The sequence below is a fragment of the Microtus pennsylvanicus genome, chromosome 3, assembly GCF_037038515.1.
Source record: "Microtus pennsylvanicus isolate mMicPen1 chromosome 3, mMicPen1.hap1, whole genome shotgun sequence".
In the NCBI taxonomy this organism is placed as follows: domain Eukaryota; kingdom Metazoa; phylum Chordata; class Mammalia; order Rodentia; family Cricetidae; genus Microtus; species Microtus pennsylvanicus.
In genome coordinates this window covers 43,663,003-43,690,037 of record NC_134581.1, presented here as the reverse complement: position 1 = coordinate 43,690,037, position 27,035 = coordinate 43,663,003, and the positions used below count along the sequence as shown (strand labels likewise).

General features: G+C 39.0%; 1 protein-coding gene and 1 long non-coding RNA gene across 5 annotated transcripts in view; one reads left to right on the top strand and one right to left on the bottom strand.

Annotated features, from left to right (window-relative positions):
- Positions 1-27,035, bottom strand: part of Mlip (muscular LMNA interacting protein) — a 237,675-nt gene that overhangs the window by 176,034 nt on the left and 34,606 nt on the right. The window lies entirely within an intron of this gene.
- Positions 6,217-9,427, top strand: LOC142846995 (uncharacterized). The gene is made up of 3 exons (XR_012910109.1): positions 6,217-6,312; positions 6,456-6,552; positions 9,164-9,427. It is a non-coding gene; the product is annotated as an uncharacterized LOC142846995 (long non-coding RNA).

Sequence of the window (27,035 nt, the reverse complement as noted above, 5' to 3'; positions counted from 1 at the left end):
TCAACTGCTAAAGTTTCATAGTCCTGAGGACTGTACCCCTCACTCATGAGTCAGAGCAAGCTTCCCTTCCCCTAAGTTGTTTCAATTGGGTGTTCTGCACAGTGATCAGAAAAAGAATTGAGACTTGTGTTAAGACAGGAACAAAGTACTCAGCCACTTACTGCCTCCGCGATGTTTTCTGAGCATCAATTCTAAAGAGAAAATGAATTGATTACAAGTCCATTTCCAAACACTGTTAACCTGGTGGCAATAAGAAGCACCAGCTGTCGCAAAGATGGCTGCTTTAATATCACAAAGAACCCACTACCTGTCAGGAGAGGAAAATGGGGCCCATTTAAAACATCTCTGTCTAATCACAGTGCTTGAGGACATAAGACTATTCAGGTCACCACTCCATTTTTCTGTTCGATTGCTAAGTGAAAACGAGAATAGCATAGACCATAGCAAAGTGGATTCTCAATAGCAAAGACTGCTAATTTTGATCCACAAAAGGCTATTTTTCTCATCAATGAAAAAGAAATGCTCCCTAATCTTCCATAAAGGTTTAAACAATTTAGTTATACATCTGATAAGAAAACACATGCTCCGAGTCATACATATCAGAGGACAGATGTTCTTAATTGAATTTCATAATCTACAAGGTTTATAAATGGCATGTCCACATCTTTGTGGGTTCTAAGTTCACATAGCCATGGCTTACAGACAATGATGTGTGTATTTTTCTAGCAAGATTTGATCATTATTTTTAGAATTGACCCATACAATACAGTTTATAGCTGTAGATTTGTCAGCATGGTATGAATCAGAGATCTGCACCTAAAAGTCCACTTTCAGTGCAATTTTGACCCATATTTGAAACAAGTTTTGTTTGAACGGAGCTTCACACTTTCCTTTCCATCTGGAACATTTTATCTTTTTTCTCAAAAGCAAGATGAGTAGTTATAGCTAACAAAGCCTACAATATTGACTAAAGGACTTAACATAAACTATACAACCTGTGGCCTACACATCTAATAACAGCCACATGTACTGTTCACTTCCCTGGAAGTGTTTGGATATATTTAGAAGCACCAACAACTGGAGGCTTGGTAATTTAGACTCTGTATAACCAAGTGGCATCTGAAGCACTGTTGATCTAGATTGTCTGGTAAAGCAACTCAGAGAGTGAATATTATTTATTTCATATGAAGGCTTTCACCTCCAAACTTTGCTTCTGGTAGGAATAAAAGCTAATGCACAGTTTACCAGTTGCTATAAAATTCAAGTTAATTAATCATTTTTATTTGTTTCTTCCCCCACATAATTTTTAAAGAAATTTCAAATCCTTCAAAATTCTCACCCTAGGAAACACTAATCTAAATCAAGACCAGAAACAATAGCAACAAGTTGGGATGATCTTTCATAAGCTTCCCTCAAGGCAATGTAGGGCATACACACCTTTTCATAAGAGGCTGTTCAGATGTTATTGTATATAGACTGCAGTCCTGATAGTACAATGTGTTTCATTTCCTTTCTGTTACCATGATAAAATAGTCTAATGAAAAGTAACTTAGAAGAGAAATAGTTTCTTTTAGCTCACAATCCCCAGTTCTAGTATATCACTGCTGGGATGGCGTTCGCACAAAGGCAGGTGTTTCAGCCGGTGTGTTACATCACACCCATAGTCAATAGCACAGATAGAGTAGATGCGTGCATGCTCACTCGCTTGCTTCTGCTCAGCTCCATTTATCTACTCTTACACAGTGCAAGACAACATGCCAAGGCTCTAGGGGATAACGCTGCCCACAGTGGGCTCAGTTTGCCCACATCAAGTGACTAAAACAATCACAGACAGACACACAGGCCCATCCAAGGTAGGTACTCTCTCATTGAGACACTCCTCTCTGATGATGCCAGGTTGTGTCACATTGACAACTAAAGCTAACTACCATACAATGCAACATGTATTTTTAAAGCCTGAAAAAGTCATTTATTGGCGACGCAGAGTTTCCTTCAGTAAGTCCAACAGGCATTAATGACAGCATGCCTCAGATCAGAAAGGCCATGAGAGTCAATCCATCTCTATTGGTTACAGCTGTCTGTTATGCGCTAGATGCAGTCCTTCCAGAAACAGGATTCAGCAAGCAATCCAAACGATAGCCCAGACTCCTCCCTGCCACTGTGGTATCATAAGCTGCCCTGCTTATACAAAGTCAAGGCACACCAGCCTACTCTGGACCTGGTCTTCATATTGTCTATGTATTGCTAATATTTGAACAATCACCACATAAATTTTGATACGTTTTTGCTTCCTTAGTATAGAACTGAAGAACAGAAGTGAAGTACTTAGGTTTTCTCACACTGGCCAACCCACTGCCAAATTCATTGATTCCAAACTCATGGGGATAGGAAAGGCTGGGTGGCTACAGGCAAGTGAAGGAATACTTCTCCAAAGAGATCAGAAATGAATCATTCTTAATTTTATCAAAGCAATCAACTCTGGTTTAAAAACCAGTGAAATAACCTTAAAATCAATCATTCTTAATCAGTATCCAGTTGTACTTCTTTCTGCCTTAGGTACCATTTATCAACCACAGAAGAAAATAAATGGTTCCATTTTGATGGGATATCTATTCAAAGCCGTTATTTCCAGTGTAAGGAAATGATTCATAATTGTCAAGACTTCAGTGAAGTTTGTGGATTGCCCTCTGGGACATTAATGGGAAATAGAAAAGCTCCTTGGATGTAGCGATTTTGGTGCTGGGAAAACCACCTTGGTGAACTCAAAGAACCGAAGGCAGTTTTACAGATTAAAAAAAGACAACTCCTCAATTTGAAATAGACTCATGTAAACGGTGGCCAGGACAGAAAGCATTTGAAGCGTATAAGGTAGAATGTAATTATTAAAAGAACCACTAACTTTTTTAAGTTGCATGTTCCAGGCAATATTGTGCAAGATTTTATATATTTATCCGACAAACATAGAAGTTCTATTTATAGCTGCTGCATACTTCAAAGCTGTTTTTAAAGAATTTGATCAAATAGATAAAAATTCTGATGCAGCTATGAAAATTCAACAAACCAATTGCAAATCTCCCTCCACAGTAAGCAAAAGCTAGGACAAATGATCAGAAGTCATTTTACATAAGAACTCATTGAGAAACAAGTAAGCAACTACTGGTTGTCACCGAGGGAAGCTTCTCAAAGGGTTGCTGTTCTTTTGCACATGGCAAAGGTTTGGGGCTTCAAATTGATAAGCAAATCCTGGAATCTCTGTCTACAATAACCTCTACTTATTGGCTCCTCTCAGGACCAAGCATCCTACAGCTTTGGTGTTTGATCCCTCCCCTCCAAGGCCTGCATCATTCCTACAATTGTCTCCCAGTTTAAAGACAAAGAAATTTATTGCTTTTCCAAGGTAAAGGGCACACTTTATCTAAAGTAACAGATTTGGGTTTTGAACTCAAGACAGCTGTTCCACGGCCTCATTCTTTAAGAGCACTTGGTTTCCTTGGTGATATCAATGCCTCACAGTACACAGAATTTTCCAATGTGCACCCTCCAACAAGGAAATACCTCACTAATTTTCATATAGTGCAACAAATTCTGGTTGCTCTGGTTTATAGGAAAATCTCTTGACTGAAAAGTATTTTAAAAAATGTCCAAATTTCAGGACGGCATCTAAACTAGTGTATCTGTACTTTAACCAAAAAGTACATGTTTTTAAAGTGAGAACATGAGGGCCAACCATATAAACACGTCAGAGCTTTGATTTCATTCCCCCTACCCAAAAGGAAAAGCAATCTTCCGTTTCTTTGCCTCCCAAGCCCAGCCCAGCATCTTGCAGAAATTAGCAAAAGAACTCGCCCATTCTGATCCATTCACACATCTGCCAAGTGCAGGCAGTCTCCAGAACAGAGGCCTGGCACTACAATAAAGCCAGCTATATTTTTACCCACTATAGCAGGAATATACTGCAAGCCATTTGTCAACAGTGGAAGGGAAAAAAAAAACCTTATCGACCTCAAACTAAAAAGATAACAAACTTGTTTTGTAAAACTGTTGAAAAGCAGTTCCCAAGAAAGTATGACTCAAAAGCAAATGACCAGAAGGAAAATTGATCACAAGTATGCAAAAGTGGATTGATCTAATGGATTAAATCACAAGATGAGGAATGATGGTAAGACTCTTGTTGTAAATTGAGGGCTTAATAAATATCTGATTGCAAACTTGAAAGTAAGCAAATAAGTAAATATGATACATGTCCGTTTGGTTTTGTGTTCATCTGAGTAATTTAAAACTCGGGTTCCTTGATTATAACTTCACACATGTATAAACAATACGTTCTGATTACATTTGATTCTCCTTTCCCTTCTCCTCTCTCTTCTTTCCCCTCCTTCTCTCCCCACTCTCTTTCTCTCTCTCACACACAGCCATTTCCTTCCCTTCTTTCATAGTTGTTTATTTGTTTTTCAAATCCACTTAAGGTTGCTTGAAAAAGTATGATGGGGGAATATTTGCTGAAACGTGGCCAGTTCAGTACGGGCTACACAACTGAAGAAATTGTCACTCCTCCACCCTTGAAAACATCAGCTTCCTTCCGAGAGTTGCTCAGTAGGAGCCTGGACCTCATTGGCACCTGCTTCATCTGTGATGGGCTGTTGAAGGGCCCAGGCTTGGGCAGATTTTGTACAGTTAGGAGGCATAGCTGCTATGTATTCATGACTGCAATAACCGTGCCAAATCCAGATGGCAATATAAAACTCATTCTAGTACAGAAGAAATTAAAACCAAAGACGTTAACAGTAGTTTTTGATCCGCTAGAATGCAAGCTTTCTGACTCAAGCTTTGCCAATCAGGAAGTCTGGAGTCTGGTAGGAACATCTAAGCCTATAGAAAATTTGGAAATTTTAAAATCACAAACTATATGATCTAGTTCAGGTTACAATATATGCAGACAGGAATAATCAAAGGAAAAGTTAACTGTAGCAATTCTCAGCCTGTAGAAATTGAAATTTACCAATGTGTGTTGTTTTCCCTACAAATGCAATACAAACGATTCTTCCACATCCACAAACCTGTCTAACATCTAAAGTTATCTATCTCATGCTGAAATTGTTATTGGCGTTTCATAAGCAGGGACAGATGCAATGTAAAGAATGTTAGATAACCATCACTTAATATATTTACAGAAAATATTCACAGAGGGGGGAGGGCAAAATGGCTTCTGATAGATTCAGACAGAATTCATCTTTCTACCCTGTTTCGTACTTCTTCCAGATCATGGCAGTATCTCAATGCACATCACAGAGGCTTTAAGCAGCAGAACACAGGAAACTCCAGGACAACAATACCAACACATTAATAGACACGCATGTGAGCCATGCCTCATTCCATTCTAACAGCAGCTGAGTCTAAAGGAACTTAAACAAGCCACCGTCTAAAGCAGGGAACTACAGATGCCCAAATCACAGAATTGAGTATCTAAGCCAAAGGTCTCTCTATCCCTAAATTGCAAGATGTGACTCACAAACTGATTTTTTTAATATTTTAAATTTCATTTTATTTATTTGCTTACTCCTCCTCTCCCTCTCCCAGCCCCATGTATGTGAGCATGCGCCACAGTGCTCATGAGGAGGTCAGACAACACCTTCATTCAGATCTCCATTTCCACCAGATGAGTCCTGGAAATCCAGTTCAGCCTGCTGGACTTGGCAGAAAACATCCTTATGCACTAATCTAATTTACCTGCTCTGGAAGTAAGGTTTGTTCAACAAACATACATTGATATGAGTGCTACGTACAAAGAACTTACTTTGGAGCGTTCGGGTATGGCTCAATGGTAGAACTATTGCTGAGCGTACACAAGGACCTGAGCTTGACCAGCAATGTCAGTATATCCAAAGAGGGTAGGGTGCTCTGTTATCTGAAAATGTTTTTAAATTTTTCTCAGAATCAATTTATATCTTCTTTTAGTTCTAAAAGAATGGATGTCATTGTCTTAAAATAGCCCTTGGTTTTACATTCAAACAAGCTAACTCGTGACATTTGGTTCTTTCTGAAGATAAATCAGCACTGAAAAACAATGGTAGTCCTCTAGCTGTGAGGAAAATGGAAACAAGATTAGAAGGTACATTTTGCATGTCATAATCTTGACACGTGCTGCCTTTTCCAAATATAAATGCAGCAACTTGGTTGGAGAAGCACTTGGCAATAGTTAGTTAGATTCACCTCATATATCTCTGTGGCTACAGCTTTAGCAGAGAGTCTCTACGCAACATGCCCTAGTTAAGAATCTACTATTACCCAAGGGATCAGTTATGGGAAAAAGAGGTAAAGAAAAAGGTAAAATATGAGACACTATATCAAGCTGTAATGATGCCAAGCATGATGCCAAGTCATTGAGAAAATTCAAAGGAGAAGAAAAAAAATACAAGAGTGAGGTGGAGAAACTGATTTGTGTGTGCTCTGGGTAGCTCTCTCGGTGAACAGAAAACTAACCAGGTTTAAGGAATGGCTCAACCTTCAAAACTTTTCACTAAAGAGAGCAGTCACGCTGTATGAACCTCAAAGGTAAGCAAGGGGGGAAATGGACTATGGAGAGGGTTTGCAATGGACACAGAAAGATAAAAGCTTGTTTTTGTTTTATTTTTTTAATTCTTAGCAAATTTACAAATTTACTTGTATTTAGAATGCAACACTAATAAATATGACAGCAGACTACCACTCACAAATCTCTACCAAGAATCACAAAAACTTTAAAAGGTGTTGCCACTCACAATTAATTATAGTATTTGGTACTAGCATTAAAGACGCCATTTAAATCTCCCAGCATTGAGTTATTTGTTCATATCAAAATGACGGCCTAGTCATGTAGAGGAAGGAAATCCACAGCAGGACGTTTCCTCTGTCTTGTTTCTTTGCAACAAGATACTTATACAAAAAGTCTTTAACGTGAAGACAGTCAAGGAACCTCCAAATCTTACCCAAGATGCCCTTCGAAATTGGGGAGCAGAAGGCTAGGAATCCCACAGTTCCATCAGCGCTAACATCCTCAGACACAGCTCTTCTTCTGAGGCTCTGATCCAGTTCTCTCTGCTGTGGTCAGAGACTGACTCTCACAGCAGACAGCACTGGATGGCTCTGACTTTAATGACAGCACAGCTTTTGCTGCTGCACGGTCATGGTGAATTCTGAGATCCATCAACTTCCTTCCATTTCTAGTTCACCTTAGCATAGCTGACACAACCAGACGAGAACTAGTCTCCTAAAATATACCAGGTCTTCTGGACCAATCTCTTTCTCTTTTACTGTGGTATCTTTCAGGAGAGGAAGGGAGTGGCCACACCTTTTATCATGACACCCACCATCCAGAATTCCTAGCATGGGAATGAGATTGAGCAGCCCAGAAATTACAGGCTGGTGTTTAGCAAGGAGCCACCCATTCTGATGGCTGTACAACAGCTAACGTGAATTCTTGCCCAGCTTTTCCAGGCACAAGGAATCTGACTGTTTCAGACATGACTGGGAACTGTCCAAACAATATTTGCTCAAGGAGTTGGGCCATCTCTTCGGTAAACAGCAAAGCAGACTTGAGAAAACCAAAGGGAAATGCTTTAGAGTTTACTCTACATTTTTTTCTGCTTCCCAAGAGTTACGTTTCCAAAACATTACAGTATGAAAGAGAAATAATATATAATTTAATCTTGTTTTGTGGTTCCATTTATCATGCTTGATATAAAAATACCACTTCCATACATCGGCTGAAAGGACCTATCTACTGACTCTCAAGTTGTTTGATTTGGAAACAAGCATTAACTCCATCATCCAGCACGCATGTGCAGCTCTCCTGCTGAGCATGTACAAATGAATAGCCTCGTACTGTTTGCCATCTACAAGCTCCCAAATGAGATAGATAAATCTAATTAATTGAGGGGAAAATAATCTCCTTTGAAGAATTTCGAAATTATCTCAAAGAGACACAAATACATCTCATAGTCCTAAAGAGCGAATAAATAAAAGCGATTGAAATCCGGGGCAAGCCCACAAGGCCTCAACCCTACACAAAGAACTCCAGGAAACTAAGGAATGCTGAGAGTGGAGGAAATCTAGCTTCCTCAGGGAAGAGCACATTGATTGATTGGCTGTCCAGTGTCAAATGGCCAGCCCTGAAAACATACATGGGAATAACATTATACAGATAGAGAACCTTGTATTTATGAATATATGTATATACATATTCATAAATGAGCCTACATACATAACAACAACTTTTAAAATGAGGTCATGAGTTTGAAAGAAAGCAAGGAGCATGCAGGAGGAATTGGGGGAAGGAAAGGGAAGAGGGAAATGTTGCAAGATTGGCTTGCACCCCTGAAGACACAGAAGATTCTCAGAACACTCAGCGTTACTAAACACGAAGTGTTTTATCAGATGTGACTCTGCACCAGGACAGGTAACACATGGGCTGTGTAACAGGACCAACAAGATCCCTGCGGTGATGGTGTGGAGGCAGAGGATTTCTGATGTGCTCACCTCTCTTCAGGATGCGTCCCTATCTTATACCTAGCCCAGTGTGAGTGCCATGGTCCTTCCGAGCCGTTCTACCTGGAAATACACTAGAAAGAGCTCACCTAGCTCAGACAGAGTTAATGACAGAAAAGGACAGTGGGGGATGAAGGAGTTTCTGGAAAAAGACTGACCCAGAATCACATCCAACATATCCTGGTCTACATCCTTAGCGCTGAGATTTCTAACTGGTAAAGCTGTGCAAGTTGCCTTTTTAATTAACAATTTTATCATCTACCAAGTAAAAATTAAGATTTCCACTTGCTGTAATTTTTGTGAAAAACAAGGTTTAAAAGTATACTCTGGATAGTAAAGATTTCATCTGAGTCCTTCATTAAATATTTCCTTACATTAGGTTCAGTGTTGACATCAGAGCTAAGTCAGGCCAATGAAATTATTTTTTCTGTATTTTTTTAGTTGGTGAGTGGGTTGTTCCACTTGGCATGCAAAGTGAAACATCATACATTTCAGGAGTCCTTTGTGCCCTTCATCCATTTGTGCAGCAAACCTCATGTTCAGTGAGAAAGAATCAGATTTGAATGTCCAGGAAAGAGCATACATACTATACATCCTGGCTCCTAACATCCGGAGACTAAGCATCTCTGTTTCTTCTCAGACCTGCATTTCCAGGATTGGCTTGAATTCGTCTATCAGGATACACTGTTCAGGAGTAACCCATATGATGTTTGACTCCTGCCATACCCTATCCTAATCACAAAGGTGCAGATATTTGCAGTGTTTGTGGCTTCCTGGATTTCTTCAGTTTGAAGATTGAAGGTGCAAGATATACACAGGGAAGCTTTTAACTTTCCTGGGCTTGTGCCTTGAATATCAAAATACAAAATTTACTTCAGATGAGTCCTCAACATGCTGATTGACTGTTTAGAAGAGAGAAGTAAAATTTATCATCGACTCAAAGAAAATGATCAGATCTAATTCCAGAAAATGAGCTGGAATGTGCTGCTGATTCCAAATGAATTAAAATTCTGTCTTGTTTCTAAAGAATTCCCTGTTTAAGGACTTTTCAGAACTTGTTAAAGAGTAATTAGAGACAATTTTAAGTAAAGAAAAAAACCAAAATTTTATTTGCATATTAACTGTGTATCTTATTAAAGCTTTGGAGCATTTAATTAATGGCAAGTATCAAACAGTATGCCAAAGTCTATTTCTTCTTTTATTAATTTCAGTACATTTGATTAATTCAGCTACAAATACATATAATATACTGAATTAATCTAGTGCCATGATAAAGATCAAATGCCAACTCATGAATTTTAAAATTCATGTTGGCCTTCACATCAATCTCAACCTCCTTCTTCCCTCAAAGAGATCAGTGCTTGGTAAAGGACACCTTTGGGAAGCTACAGTGTCCACATTTTCCACAGGGCTGATCAAAATCCATCAGACTTCCCAATTATTTTTATCTATAAATGATTTTTCATAATTTACACTAATAACAACAAACACAGAGCATACATTTATTAGGCATCATTCTATGTGCTTAGCACGGGTTGATTCAAACTAGATATACAATACTCGTAAGTGTTTGTTAATAAATTGCTATTTGTTCTGTTCTTCATGTAAGGAATCAGAAGGCAAAATCTGACAACTCAGTTACAGGAGAGCTAGGACTGCTATCAGTCGTCTAAATGAAGAAGCACTCAGTCACATTCGATACTGCCACCTTAGCCCTTACTTCACTGCTCCTAAAAATAAATCATGAATATCCAATGGAAAACTGTAAATGGCTGCCTTGGAAGAATAGCAGCTTGTAAGTTTATGCTGTATGTTGGCTCATAATTTTTAAGTCAAGACATTAGAGAGGAAATTTTGACACTGGTCTTTAAGGATATCCCATTCCTTGGGAGCTGCCTGCGATTTCAGATGTTTTCAAGCCTACATTTAGAGGTGACCATGCACAATGTATACACACACTATATAATACAGTTAAATTCTCTAATGTTTTATGAGCTGACATTTGCTGAGCATGAGTCATTTGGATTAGTGTAAATTAATCTATTGTTTCAGCTTCAAATGTTTCTAAATTTCCTTCACAAATCAAAGAAAAAAAATGAAAGCTGGCATTGACTCACACAAGACAGAGATACATTTATCTTTTAATTAACAAATTTGAGTAAGAATATTCTAAAAGCTATATGAAAATCTGCTATTTGTAAACTAAGTTAAAGGTCATAACACTGTGATGTGGGATTCCCCTCTGTATGCTGCCAATATCATTGGTTAATAAAGACACTGGCTTGGCCTGATAAGGTAGAACAGAACTAGGTGGGGAAAACTAAACTGAATGCTGGGAGAAGAAAGGCAGAGTCAGGGGAGAAGCCATAGAGCTGCTATTGGAGACAGACAGTAGGCCACGAGCCTTGTGATAAAATATAAAATACTGGAAATGAGTTAATACTAGATGTGAGAGCTATCTACCAAGATACTTAAGTGATTGGCCAAGCAGTGATATAATTAATATGATTTCTGTGTGATTATTTCAGAGCAGAGCTGCTGTGCAGCCAGGAACCAACAAGCGACCTCCCACAACAACACTGGGTATTGGTGGTGCTGGGGAGCAGGAAGGAAAGGGACAAATCCCCGGGGAGCTACAGCTCAGCCACCAGCAGTGATGAAGCTGTGAAGGCCTCCAGAAGTTGATTGCTCTTTCCTAAAGTCAAATCGCTTGCCTTAGACAAAAATAAATAATAAAATAAAAACTCTGCCTTATTCTAAATTCTTAAGCCAAGAACTAATTAGAGCTAAATGCATTTTTAAAAAGCCAATCATGTGGGGCTGGAGAGATGATTCAGTGGTTAAAAGCACTGACTGCTCTCCCAGAGAACCTAGGTCAAATTCCTCCACATGGCAGCTCACAGTTGTATGTAATTTCAGTTCCAGGGGACCTGACACCCTCACCCATACACACATGCACTCAAAATATCAATGCACATGAAATAAAATAAATAATTTTTAAATGCTAATTACCCATGCAAAGTGGCACACACCTTTAATCCCAGTACTTGGGAGGCAAAGGCAGGCATTTCTCTGTGAGTTCAAGGCCAGCATGATCTACAAGAGCTAGCTCTAGGACAGGCTCCAAAGCTACAGAAAAACTCTGTCTTGAGAAATAAAAAGGCTAATCATGCAATAGTGGTATAATTGGCATGGGGGTAACCAACTGCTTTCTGATCAGACTTGAGAGCTTCTCTTAAAGAGGCATTTTATGCTTGCTACTGTAAATCTTTTCAAAATCACGTGGTACTAGGTTACACACACTAGAGTGAAACCTACTATTATAATTTTGCTAAACAATGTTTATGTGTATCTTTACACATACACCTGGGCTGCTCTCAAGCTTGGTCAGAGAAGCAGTCAATGTAGAGATTCATAATTGATCTAAGTCCTAAAAATAAGCCACTGGAATTTGTTGGCCCAAATGGGAAATTTTTGTTAACCCCTCCAAGGCTCGGAGAACTTTGTGAAAGAGGAGGCAGAAAAAAATAGAAGAGACAGAAGATGGAGACAAATACTGTACAATGCTGTCTTCTTGGCTATGACATGGCTATTAAACATTAGAACCCACAGCAGCTTTGGCTACCTGTACAAGACCTTCATAATATTAAACCAATTAAAATTCAAGCTCTCACAAGACTATATCCCTAGTTTACTACTGGCAGGAGCTACTGGTAGTTAAGGGCTGAAGGGGAAAGAGAAATTATTCTCCTTGGAGAAGTAGCCACTAGTAGATTGCCCATGCTCCAGTAAACAGTCCTACACTCATGCACATACGGGCAGCACTAATTGGACTGAGCAGGTCATCTTACTTTTACAAAAATAACACATGACATTAGGAGAGGATATGTCAGAGAATCCAGGGGAGTTAGAGTGGGAAATATTTTATTTTGTATGTTTATAATATTTTATTGTATATATGTATGAAATTCTCAAACAATTCACTTTTTAAGGGAAAGGGAAAAATAAAAACTAATTAACTAAATAAAACAGTGAAATCAGCCATGATCTAAAATTTATTGGTCTATTACTTTTATCATTTTCTACTCTCTTAAGCAAAGTTACTCTCAAATTATTTCTAAAATAAAGACAGCAGTTTTTAGTGGTAGAAAATTCAGAGCTCATTAGTATTATGACCTGAAGCAAAAAGGTCCAAATGAGAATGATTCCTCAAGCAGAGCTAACTTGGTTCCAGTGGAACATTAATTGGAAATTCTAGATAAAACAAAATATTTAATTTAAAGCCATAAGTGTCTTATTTAACTGTTTGATTAGAGCAATTACACTGAGCATGGAATTCCAAAAGTACACAACAGATTCTCAAAGCACAAATATTTGTCTTTAACAATAAAATCTAGAGCAAAGATTTCACAACTATATCATTACAAAGCCACCACCACGCACGCACACACACACACACACACACACATACATACCACCCCTAGTTCTGCTTCCTTCTACCTCACCCTATTTTAGAAAAGCTTAGACCTTTTACAATTCATCTACAGTGTGCAAATATCTCTACTATAGTAATATTTCCTCTGATGAAGCTCGAATTGCTCAGTGTCTATTGATAGAACATCAGCACCCAAGTGATAACCAAGAAATTAATCATACACACAGATTAATGCATCATTTTAAATAAGACAAAATTAACATTTTTATCATATACAAAACAGCTCCTTCATTTCTTACAAAATAAGTAAGCCTTAAATACAATGTTTTTAATAAGCCTTAAATACAATGTTTTTAACCTCTATTTAATTTTAAAAGCTCACACATCCCTCTGTGATGCACTCACACTGGTGTGGAAAGTGTCAGAACTTCTCAAGCTAAAAGAGGAAGGAGGTAATGAGGAAATGAAAGAGCTCTGGAAGAAAAGGAGAAAAGCTCACAATTTGGCCCACTTTAATTCTAGTTTCAGGTCTTATTCACCCTCCAGATGCTGTTGGGCACCTGCTGTGTGGTAGGTGCATGGCTTGGTTTCCGCTCAAAGAACCTGAAAAGTCTGACACCCCCCAACATCCAACATCTTCTCTTCCTTTGTTTTTTGAATAACATACTATCACTTTTCAATTTTAAAAATCTGAAGTAGATGTTCATGTTAAATCAAGACTTAACAGAATAAGAGCAGAATTCTGTGGAGCAGGGACTAAATGTACCCCCAAGACTTCCAATTATTCAGCCTTCTCTTTCTTTTCCCTTATATCCAAGTGTCACCAGGAACAGAAAATGAAAGGGTTCCATGCTCTGCTTGAGTTCAAAAGGGGGAGCTGCTAGACTCGAGCCAAGCTCACAGATGTTCTGAAATGCTAGAGATGTTAACACTTCATTCTGGGAAGAGACCCTGAAGCTCTGAAACGAGGGAAGAGCATTTACAGGTACTTCTGCAGTCTTGACCCTGCTACACTTTGCATTGTGGACACGTTGCAAATGCCTGTCATATTCATTATGAATCATTTTTTAAAAACAACACTTTCAGAAAACCTGTGTCTGGAGTTAACAGGGGAAGTAAAGGAGAAAGGGGGGACAAAACACTGTGACTCAGGAAGAGAGGAATCATATAGGAATAAAAGAGGTTTGGGGAGAATGATACAGATACTAAAGGCAATACAGAAAAATAAAAACAGCTCTCATACTGAAAATTATGGTTTTCTTCCATGACTCCTTTGGCCCCTCACCCAGATAGGGAAGAGCAGCATTTACCTGCCTGTATGTGACTGCCTCCCTGATAACCAAGGTGACTAATCCAAAGCCTAGTCAACCAGAAAAGATTGCAGAAGTCTCTTAAAAGTGAGATGTTTAAAACGTGTAGAGTGAAAATAAGAACATTTCAAAGCAAAGACTTTTAAAAGGCAGTGATTTGGAAAATATATATATAACCAATTTGAGGAAGTAATGGGATTGACACAAATCCCCAGGCAATCCTTGCGCTCCAACCAATCTGACTTCTAAACTAACCTTGCCTCTATCGTCTCCCCAAGAGTTTCCTTTTTAACCCTGTAATAGTCTGGCCGTTTCTCTAGCCTTTCACATCTACACCGTTAGCAGTACTTTAGTGCAGTTCGCCTCTGTGTTTTATTTTAAGTGTTCAGTATAAACTCCCCAAGGGAATAAGCGATGCCGCCATATGTACGGAGGTTAACACACAGTGATATACATTTATTCACTAACATTTAAAATCAATTTGCCTGTTTTATCTCTGGAATCACTGAAAAACTTCAAAGGTAGGACCTGGATCATTGTAGTGGTTTGAACAAAAATATGCTCATAGGCTCATGTATTTTAATGTTTAGATCAGGGAGTAGTACAACCTGAGGATTAGGAGCTATAGGCTTGCTGGAGTGGGTGTGTCCTTATCAGAGGAAGTTTGCCACTGGTTTTCAAAACCCAACCTAGGCCCAGTGACTCTGATGCTCCTCTCTCTCTCTGTCTCTCTCTCTGTCTCTCTCTCCTCTCTCTCTCTCTCTCTCTCCTCTCTCTCTGTCTCTCTCTCTCGCTCTCTCTCCTCTCTCTCTGTCTCTCTCTCCTCTCTCTCTGTCTCTCTCTCTCTCGCTCTCTCTCCTCTCTCTCTGTCTCTCTCTCTCGCTCGCTCTCTCTCCTCTCTCTCTCTCTCTCTCTCTCTCTCTCTCTCTCTCTCTCTCTCTCTCTGTGTGTGTGTGTGTGTGTGTGTGTGTGTGTCTCCTGCCTGCAGATCCAGATGTAGAAAGTTCAGCTGTTCAGCTACATTTCCAGCAACATGCTGGCCTGCACACCACCATGCTCCCCACCATGATGATAATGGACTAAACCTCTGAAACTGTAAGTAAGTTCCAATTAAATGCTTTCTTTTATATGAGTTGCTATGGTTATGGCGTCTCTTCACAGCAATAGAACTAAGACAGTCATTAACAGTGTTGCGATGACTTGTTTATGCTGTCGAATGTACCCTATTGCATTTGATCTTCAAACAAGAATCGAGCAGTCCAAGGTTTGGTTCATATCAGTGGATAAGAAGTAAGACCCTCCCCACTTAGGTAACTGACGGGAATTCCCAGGTGGGTGGCACAGCCTACCACTGAGCTGCCTCCTGCGGCTCCGGCTTCTGTCCACAAGACATGTCACTCTGTCAGCTCCATTTTCTTGCCTCCATTTCCCTTCTGAGCCAGCTGTGTTTCTAATAATATGGTGAAATATTTGCAAAGCCAAAGTAATTCAGGAAACTATTCAGAAGGGTGGAACGGACAAATGTTGGCAGCCAAAACTCATGTCCTGGCCGCTGTCCCAGGTAGCTCAGCCCCTTTCCGCTTTTGTAAAATGCCAACTGTGGCTAGATTCATGAAATTCAAATGTTTTAATTCTTTAGCAAAAAAAAAAAAGTCTAAAAAAATGAAACAAAAATTGTGGTGTCCCTTCAGGATCCCTAGGCCCAGCTTCCCTGAGCACATCTAACTGGTTTCCTCCCTAAGGCATTTTTCCCAAGTAAGCACTAATTTTTTCAAATGCAAGAAAAACTGGTTTTTTTTCTTTTTGTCTAGATTCTTTGTTCACATTGCAATTAATCCTCCTTCTGTCTTTCTAATCCCTTCCTGTGAACTTACTGGTCTTATTTTAAACACATCTTGTTTTTCATCTTATTTTCAGTTAATTCCGGAACTAATAAATGAGAACTCCTGTTACTCCTGACAGATTCATTGCCCTTGACAGCAAAGATGTTTCCCACCTGTATCATAGATTTTCATTTTCCTATAATGATATCAAAAATGTTATTGATATATCTATTAGCTGAATGACAAAGAGCCCAGTCAAGGAGACAGTGTGGTCCAGGTCAGAGCGCCCAGCAGGGTCATACCTTACAACCTTGACAGTGGCACATATCACTAGGCACATAGACCACAAACCCCTCCACTGAGACACTCCTCCTGTTCTCTCCAACCTTTGGGGACATTTAGGAACATTAGGTAAAGAGGAAAAAATGCCAGACCATGGCCCAAATAAATAAGTCCTCTAATAAGATTTCCTCCCTCTCAGTTGAAAAGCATTTCTAAAGGTCTGTGACCCAGGAAAGTAACTCCTACATGTGAAACCCTTTCGAATCCTGTCAAGAATTCTGTGTATTTACAGCATGATATTGCCATTAAATGTAATCTGCAACAATGGATTCCAGAAGCTGCAAGGGAGTCTAGATATTTCTGAGGGTAGGGACTGCTGGAGCTTCTAGGAAATACCCATTTCCATAGCAGACATTCACATGCTTTTGCTCTTGATAGCCACAAAGTGAGCATTACAAAGGAAATGCAAGAAAGCCATAAATTTACTGTACTTAAAACATCTGAATTACATTCATTCATTCATTTATATATTTGGGTGGGTGTGTAAACTTGCTGGAAGCAAGCATTTCTCTCCTTTACTGTGTGGATGTTGGAGAACAAACTCTGGTCCTGAAGCTGGCACCAAACTCATTACCTAGAAAGGGTCTTTAAACAAAAATAGACTTCTGTGGACATTCGGGAGTAGCGATGCATATCTGTAATGAATTAATCAGATTTCAAATATTGTGAGAGCTAGAAAATAAAGGCACCTGTTGAAGTAAAGGAAACTAAACTCAGTTGGTGTGGAAGAGTGTTCCCCCTTTAGGGCTGGGAGAGAGAGACAGCAAAGTTAGGTGCACTCTGTTGCTCTTGCTTTCTGTCTAAGGTCATTATCTTAATGTGTGTCCTACGTAGTCCAGCTTTCCCATTCTCATGCATGAGTAGTGCCCTCTGGGTTGTGAAGGTAAAGAGGAAGCATTACCTGGCATTCGCAGCAGTGCTGGGTATGACAGGGTACCCTGGCATGCCCGAGTTTAACGTCATCCTCAACTCTAAGAGTTCTAAGACTGCTGCATACACAAAGACCAAAGCAATGTCCAGTAGCTACCCAAACACTGCATTCCCCAGTGAAAAGCATTTAGATTTGATTTGGCTGGATTTATGTAAGGCATAAGGCACAGTTGTTTTTTTCTTAAATTTTTTAAAGGTAAAAATCAATCAGTATATTGTAATATAGGAAGGACAGAAAGCAAAGTCCACAGAGAAAGAAAGTTCCTCTCTCTCTCTCTCTCTCTCTCTCTCTCTCTCTCTCTCTCTCTCTCTCTCTCTCTTCTCTTCTCTACATTGAAAAACATACTCCAATCAACACACCAATAATTTCTATAGTGTTAATTTCCTCCAGAATTCATGCTGAAAGTTAATTTCCATTTTTAATCATCTTCAGAGGGGGAATACTTTGGCCTGTGTGGTGGCACACACACATTTAATTCCAGCACTTAGAAGGCAGGGCAGGAAGATCTCTGAATTCAATACCAGCTTGGTCTGTATAGCAAGTTCCATGCCAACTAGGGTTACAAAGAGAGACCATGCTTCAAAAAAACAAGAAAGAAGGGGGATACTGTTAAGCCACAAGGACTCTGCTCTCATGAATAAACAAACATTGCTATTGTTGGAGTGAGTGAGTTGCTCACTCTGACCCCTTTCATGTCCATGCTGCAGAACAAAGACATCCACAAATTGTGCTGGTTGGGAATTCCTCCAACAAAACCATACATCCTAATTGTGCCACTCCCTATGAGATTATGGGTGCCAAATACATTCAAACTGCCAAACTACCCACAATACCCTTTGTACCTCTGTGTTTTTGTAAATGCAGATCAGTTTAAATATTCCCAAATTATATATATGAGAAATCAGAAAATTTAGAATTACTACAGAAATAAATTGTAATCAGTACTTCACATGTATACTGAAATAAAGCTTTATATATAATATATTATATGTACTATGTATTATATATGTATATAATATATGATATATAAATATATATAATGGAGCTCTAATTAATTGCAGGAATATAAATGCCACCTTGGAGTCCCTAAAATGAAATACTTTACGACATTCAAAATTCAAACATAAACCAGTGGTTGACTAGAGCAAGCAAGAAGAGGGGATGAGGCAGTAGCTGCTCTTTGCTTGGGCTTTTCCTCGAGGATGGAAGAAAAGCTCTAAAGTTAGAATATACTAGTTGTTGCAACTCTGGGAATATATTGAAAATACTGCATGTGTATTTAAACAGATAACATAGGATATGGGGGTTATATTTCATAAAAACCATTCAAACAAAAGAGATTTAAATCCAGTATTTTAAAAAGGAAAGCAAATTTTGAATATCAGGTTATCGTCTTCTAAAACAAACTAGAAACACATGCACACACAAACAACTTGCCATGACTCAGGGCCTGAGGAAGCAGACGTGACTGATGGCTATTGTAAATAGATTCCAGAAGAAGGGGAAAAGTGTGAAGAAAAAGAAATGCATACTCTCAGCACTTCCCACGGATGTAGAGCCTTTTAACCAACAAAGCACTGCTTATGCCCCTACACGTCAATCTGCAGGCATTTTGGCATTTTGTGACCCATTATGGAAAAAAAAGCAGAGTAGGATTGCTATGGGTGTGTTTGGCTGTGTGCTCACTGTTGGATATGCAACATATATGGAACTAGTTTCTGTAGTGTGGTTGCAGCCACTAAACTTAGAAACTCCTGAAAACAAATTTCTCACGAGAGTCTCCACCCCTCAACGGTAGCAATCCACCACCCAGACAGTACTAAGTGTTCTCAGCTGGGACCAGGGGTTGGGGGTCTAAGCACCTTCTCCATCGTTACCTATATTTTCATGTCCTTAGGCAAATCATTGAATTTTTCAGTACCTCATTTCCTGATCTGAGAAACTGGAATAGACATATTATCAAAGTCATCTGGTCTACTTTAAATCGCTTGAAAACATCAGATTCATATCAGACACAACCATGCCTGGCACAGGTAGGGTTTCAAAAACTGTTAACCCTATTCTTGCAAGCAAATTTCTTACCTCTTCTGTGTCTGTTTTCTCATTTAGAAAGAATGCACAGAAGTACCCACCCCAATTTCGAGCAAATGACAATCACAGGACAGATGTAAAAATGCATCCAAATGCATGGCTTCTTTACAAACACCAACAGAAAAGAGTTCCAGTATTACAAACAAAAAAAAAAAAAGAATCTCCTTCCTTCAGGAGAAAGCCCTTGTTAATCTCGCTTCTTCATTCTTTACAAGAAATGCTCCACTAAGAGCTAGTAGAACTAGCCATGCAGATGACAGATGTGAGGACAAAGGCATTCTTGCTGGTGAGCTTCCAGAGCTGGCTTTTAACACTGGCTACATCTAGAAGCATGAGGTTTTTATAATACCACAGAGTGAACTACAAACACACCATACAAAAACGTAAAAGCATCTTCTAAGGACCAGAAGAGGTCTCCCAGCCCTGAGTCTCCCACTGTTTAGTTCTACAAATATCCTCTAGTGTCTTGATTCATAGAGCAAGCTACCAACTGAGCAGGGGAGGGTAGAATGACCTCTAGCAAAGGAAGAGGGCAACATCTTCCCAAAAGTGGGGGAGAGAAGATGGCAGAGATGAGCAACAGCCTCTGAATTACTCCCAAAGGTCAGCCTGGCCTTTCACATTCAAGCTACTGTACAGTGTGTCCCATTTCAGATTTTCAGCAGAATCTTGCAATTTTCCAATGGTGAACTTAGAGTCAAAACTCAAGATGCATAAAACAAGTTCTGCCCATAACCCAATCAAGGATTGCCTCCATACCTGGTAAATAAATCTTAGTTCAAAAGCTCTAGGTTCAATTTGCAACACCACATAGAAAGGGAGTGGAAGGATATATCAATTGTTTCTATTTCAAAAATAACATATGGTTATTGCATAAGAGTATGAAAATTATATGCATATATAAAATACAGAAACTATCTACATCTCAGTACTTGAAAACAGTCCAAATTACTATATCTGCTTGAGTGCACAAATCCCCACATACAGAGGACAAAAAACATCTGTATTCTCTGCCCTGGAACAGAACAGCAGGAGCCTTTCTCCTGGTCATCTAATTAATGGCACCTTCTCAGGCAGTCCCTGAGCACTTTATTTCAAATATTCCTCCAGTACTGCCCATTTAAGTCTCTCAGATATGACTGATCACATATGAACTCAGTATAACTTAACAGCTACACTGATTCACATGTTACAAATATTCAGAAAAATAGGTCATAGTGATTATATTGATTATTGTATATTTTGGTTTTTTATTTTTATCTCTCTAAAATAACTATGAGTATAAAAAAGATAATTTCTTTAAAAAGAGCTGCATTGAAGCATGAACCTCTATATCTTGTTGATGAATAGTATCTACATTTACACTAGCATAGCAGAATTTTAAACTCAGGTAAAAAAAGATAAGTATTATATTATCCTATTTTCTCTGTAAATACACATATATATGCATGTTCACACTGATACACGATATTGCTAGGATTATGTCTTGTACTTGGGAAATATAGAAGGGAAACACACACCCAGGAAATACACATATAAAGAGACAAAGATGCACACCTGGAGGAATCTAAGTGGGCACAGCACAGAGATACTGATGTTTGTTACAGAACTATACAAACAGCCAAGATATTGAACTTGCCTAGATACCCACCTACAGATGAATGCATGAAGAACTGTGCTTTCTATGCCCAATGAAACTGTTTAGTAAAACATCAATCAGACTTAGATCCAGAAAGACATACTTCCCATGTTTCCACTCGTGTGATAGCCAAGTTGTCAAAGCATCTGTACACAGGCACACAGTCATGCTAAGGGCAGAAGGGCAGAAGAGCTGCTAGAGGTGAGGACCAAGGAGTGTGGGTAGAAAAGGGGCGGGGTGAAAAATAGGAACAAGGCACAGTAATACGCATATATGGCAAAGCCAGGAAAGTATGTTGTCTTGATGGGACTACACATTTTTTTAGAAAAAAAAATGACAGCGATGGTACAGTTTATTAGGCAGATTTACAAGATGTCTGGGGGAAAGATGAAACAGTTTAGCTCATGAGACAAAAGGTCTGCCTGTGTGATGGGATGGCAATGGCCATGTTGCCAAGCAGTGATGATACAATTTACCATTCCAAACACTGTTTTACAAGCAATGTTGCTGGTGAATCACCAACCAAAATGCTACAGTGCTGGTAAACTATGAATTCCTATTGCTTTGGCATTTTGTAGCTAAGCCAGAATGTAGACCTGAAATCTGAAAGATAGAAAGGAGTGAGGCCACTGTCCCCACCTTCCACGCAAGCTCTCATGTTAGCTAAGGTGCGGAAATCACAAGGAGGGGCAGCTGGTTTTTAATTTCAACCCCGTCTTCTCCATTAACACACCGAAGAAAGGAGAGACTTAGAAACCCAATATGTCAGATCTGTCCTGTTTGCCATCAGGACAGTGTGTCATTTGTAAGATCGCCCAGTATCTTCCATCCATTACAGGGTGTGGAGTGGCTAAGAATAGCTGTGGAACTTGAGGCTAAGCCACTTGCCGGGAACACTAAGCTTACAGTGTGACTCACCGCAGGATGTAAATTCTTGTACTGTGCCTATGAAGAAGCCTTTCAGAAGAAGAGAGAAGCTTTCTCAGAGTTCCTATGACCTATGGCCACCAAGAACTTTTACTTGGCCTTTATGTGACAAAATGACCAAGCTGTAGATAGGCAGCTTTCCTTGGTATCAGAAAGTTCCTCCCAAACAGTTCAAATTACAAGACTGGAACTTTCCATACCAGAGAATTTAAACTCTGAGTGAAGCTTGGCTCATAAACATCACCATGGGATTAAATGGTAGTATAGAGATTTAAGTATCCTGAGACTGCGTTGAGCATTCTCCGCCTCAAGTAATTGCTGTATTGTCTTTTGAATCAGTCATCAGTATATTTGTATCAGCCAAACATCTCAAAATATCGAAATAGATACAGTTCTCAAATACATGCTTTAAAAACTGGAAATATGGTGAATATAATAACAAGAAAAAAAGATTTATCTCAGCACCATCCTCAGTCTTTCTATGTAGTTTCTATTCCCATGTTTCCAATGGTATTAGAACAATACGTTACATTATGAACATCACATTACATTCATTACCTACCCCCAGCCCCAAACATCATGTTCCCAAGAGGACACAGAGTTGACTACTTTTTTCCCATTGTAATTTCACAACCACCTGCTCTGGTAAGACAAAAACTTAGTATCATATCACCTAAACTTTACAATGAGATTGTGTGTACACTTCTGGTTATAGTAAACAAGGCTTACTACATTCAAGCTTCTTACTAATGAGAATTAGGAGAAAAGAAAGACAATTGCTTTAAACAGAAGAAATGGGATGAACGCTTATTGTTCTCAGGGGAGGTTTGAAAAGCAGAAAGAATATAGTTATTTGCTGATGCACATTCAAAGAATCTGGTCCTTCCTGACTCTATTCCTAGGACATGACTTATTTGATGGTTTTGAACCACGAAAACAACATTCTGAAGAGTAGAATCCACTGGAAGGTTTAAGACATAAACATGAGACCCAGCAGGCCAAGCTTCAAGCTCCACTGCTGCGTATTCCAGCTCTGGGGCCCTGGGATGCAAGGACAATGCAGAGAACTCAGAGACTAGAAACATAAAAACATCACGACAGCAGTACGTCAGAGTCAGAGCCCTTTTGTTTCACTCTAGCTCTGGAATTTGACAATACAGTCATGTCCCTCTGTCTTTCTGGTTGTATCAGTCAATGAGCATTCTTTTGGACTAAAGCCATCTTGATTCGATTTCTGTTATCAATAAAGAGGCATGAGAAATACTCAGCTTGATATAAGTCCATAGTAAGTGTTCTCAATCTTAAATTATATATATAATGCTTATCATATTACTAGTCATTAGCAAGCATTCTAAAGTAAAAAAAGTAAAGTGATCATGTTTTTATAATCAGATGAAAACAGAGATCTTCTATTCCTCGAACTTAAGCCTATAAAGGATAGAGAATTTTTCATAATCAAATTGCTCTTATTTGAATATCCAGTGTCTTAACCCAGACTCTCTTATACCTGTGTGTTATTTTGAAAACATTGTATATTATTATAAGAAAAGTAACAATATTGCATTATCTATAATATAGATGTTTTCAGAATTCACTAAAGCTTAAGAGATATATGAGAAGCTATGGGTCACAGATTAAGAAGTCCAGTTGAACAGCCTTTCAACCTGAGTGGAAAGTATTCTGCATGTTTTGAATTTTTTTTCATTTTCAAATAAGATCGGGTAATAGTCAATAAATTATAACCTTTCTATTTATGCTTTATTCCTCGTTCTCTGCCTTTGTAATGCAGTGAAAAAGACAAGAAGAAAATTCAATATTTGAAGTGTCTTTTTTTTTTTTTGGTTTTTCGAGACAGGGTTTCTCTGTGGCTTTGGAGCCTATCCTGGAACTAGCTCTTGTAGACCAGGCTGGTCTTTTTTAAGATTGAATTATTAAGCTCTTCCAAGAATTTAAATTGATCTCACACAAAAATCACAGTATAGCATACTGTATAAAGTGGTTGATATTTGCAGTAGAAATAGCTTCTCAGATACTGTTCATTTAGGTAAACTATACTGGTACAATGACGAGACAGGACCTGGAGTTGTGGGGGACAGCAGTGGATTTGGAGTCACGGAAAAGGAGCAAATTCTTCCCACAAGACCAGGGGAGATTTTCTTGACAAAATGACCTTTCGACTGGCTTTACTGAGGGTTGGAGTTCCACAAGCCTGAGCTGGGGCTGGGGCAACACAAACATGCCCATACTTGAGAAAGGGCTTGAGTGCAGACAGGTCAAGTTGTGTTTCTCAGCTGGGGTCACGAACCCAGAGAGTTCATAGGAAAGGTAAGTCTGTAAAAATAACACCAGGTGCAGCCTACTGAGAGGGCTTAAAGATTTCAGAAACTTCTGGTGTTTTCAGAATGGGGGACGAACACAATGGTGTGCTTTCACATTTGCTGATGTGCAAGATATGCCTCCTAGGACATATTTTGAACAAGACAAAGCTGCATTGTCCTCCAGCATTTTGTGTTTCCTCCTTAAAATTTTTGAATTTTCCTTTTAAAGTATTCAGTGTAGCGCCCTTTACAGTAGTAAAAAAGCAAAATGAAATTTAAATCTCAAATTAGGAACAATCGACTGCCTAACAGAAGTTTGCCAAATGAATCACAATATCCAAACCACGAAAACACTATCCAGATACATTGTGTTGTGGAGGAATACCTCATGAGAACGGCAGCATCCAAATGCGTTAAATGGAGGATTCTAAGAACGATCTACAGAAGGAATGCAAGTGTGCTAGTGTAGGTGATGCAGCTGTAGGGAAAGGGAGCGGATCACACCCAACACACTCATCATGGCCACTCTTGGATAGGAAGGGGAAACTATTGCGGATGTTTTTGTTTTCTTCTATTTGCTTACTTATGTGTTAAATCCTTACTCTGTGTGTGTGTGTGTATGTGTGTGTGTGTGTGTGTGTGTGTGTGCAAGCTTAATTTCTGACCTGAGTGAAAATAAACTTAAAATAGACATAGACTCGGGGCTTCTTGTTTTTACTTTAAAAGAAAAATTGTAAATCGATGCACGTACTTCTTTTCCCCTGAAACAAGAACTCCCGTACTCGCTAAACAATGTCATCAAATCCTTTGGTCAAACTCAAATTCATTTACTTGATTCCAGGGCAATGTTTAAGCTTCCATCAACAACTCAATCAGAATACCACAATGTATAATAATGCATAATAAAATTCTACAGTTTGCTTCTGAAATAATCCAAAAAAAAATTAAACTCTTCCACTTCTTTTGAACATTACCTCATGGGAATATTCCAAAACTACCTGATGATAACCAGGTTTTGTGTTAGATTATTAATCTTATGATAGAAGAGCTTGATCCATGTAATTTTTAAGTAATGCACTAAAAATGGGGCTTGGGGGTGGCAGGGCATGTGAGTGGGAATATTTCACAGAGAACTACAAAACTTGCCTGTGGGATAAAAGAAAAAGCATGCTCACAAGCTAAATATGTCTCTTAATCATGCCAGCCTCTCATGCTGTAAGCAGTAAACTGTTTCCCCATTTACTGACCTGCATCTAACACTTACCATTGTGGTTTCTGTTGTAGAATAAGACAAATAACATAAATGCTAACCCAGCACGGGTACTAATATGGCTATGATTCAATAAATAATCAGATATATGTGATACCAATGCCAAGATTTATCAACGGGACAAGAACACTGACCAGGCAGGGGAATCTGCAGCTGTTTATATGAAGATGTTTTTAGTCTCTGCTGGGGATCATGAGCACCAAAAACTATTACTTGTCCAACCACCAACATCAGGACTCCACCAGAGAGATGAACTGTCTTTGGTCTTTGGTGAACCCTGGGTTCTAGTTCACAACCAAAATTAAGAAGACTCACCACGTGAAGAATACAACCACTGTGGCTTAAGAGAATACCCACACCTAAGACAACTTGTCCTTTCTTAAAATGGGATTGTATCATACAGCTTTTCAAGGCAGGTTTCCAAAGGCATCTGACTCTTCTCACTATCAGTATCTTTCTTTCTGGATCAGCCCTGAATACTGAATAGTGCTGAGTTTTGACTGTTAAAAATAAAAACATATTTCAAACATTCAAAACTATTCAACTCTCACAGAGGCACAAGCAGAGAGGATGTGGTCTAAGACTCAGCTGAAGTAAGGCTCCTTTCCATTCTTCTCCCTTCCCATAATGGTGGTGTCACGCTTCTAGTCGCCACCTACTAACCACAGGTGGCGGCTAATAACCATAAAATGTAGTAGTTAATCTTCATAATCCCACAAAAAAAAAAACGTCTTCTGCACCCTGGCAACCAACCTCCTTTAGAGGGAAAACCAGCCTAGCCCCCATCTTCATCATTCCTTCTACCTCCTCCTCAATAGCTAAATTCTGCTCCCCTTCCCTTAGCATTTTCTAATAGAGCAAGTAAGTTAGAAACACTTACGCTCCTTTGTAGAGGCTTTCTTGGACCACTAACTAGCTCCTAAATCAAGACGTGGAAACTTATTATCGATTATGAATGTTCGGCTTATCTTACGCATGTCCCAACAGCTCTTATACCTTAATTTAACCTGTTTCTCTTCATCTTCATTTTGCCTCGAAGCTTTTTACCCTTTTTTCATTCTGTATGTCCTTCTTTTTCTGCTTCCTCCATGTAGGCTGCCTGGTGGCTGCCTGGCTAGCCCCTGGCGTCTCCCTCTCTTTCTCCTTCATTTTCTCCTCTTGAGCCTAGATTCCGCTTACTTATTATATCTGCCTGAAAGCCCCACCTATCACTTCTACTGCCTAGCTATTGGCTGTTCTGCTTTTTATTAGACCAATCAGGTGCCTTAAGCAGACAAGATAAAACAGCAACACATCTTTACATAATTAAACAAATGCATCATAAACAAATCTAACACACCCTTACATTGTTAAAGCAATATTCCATAACATAAACAAATGTAACACATCTTTACACAGTTAAAGTAATATGCTCATATCCAAATGA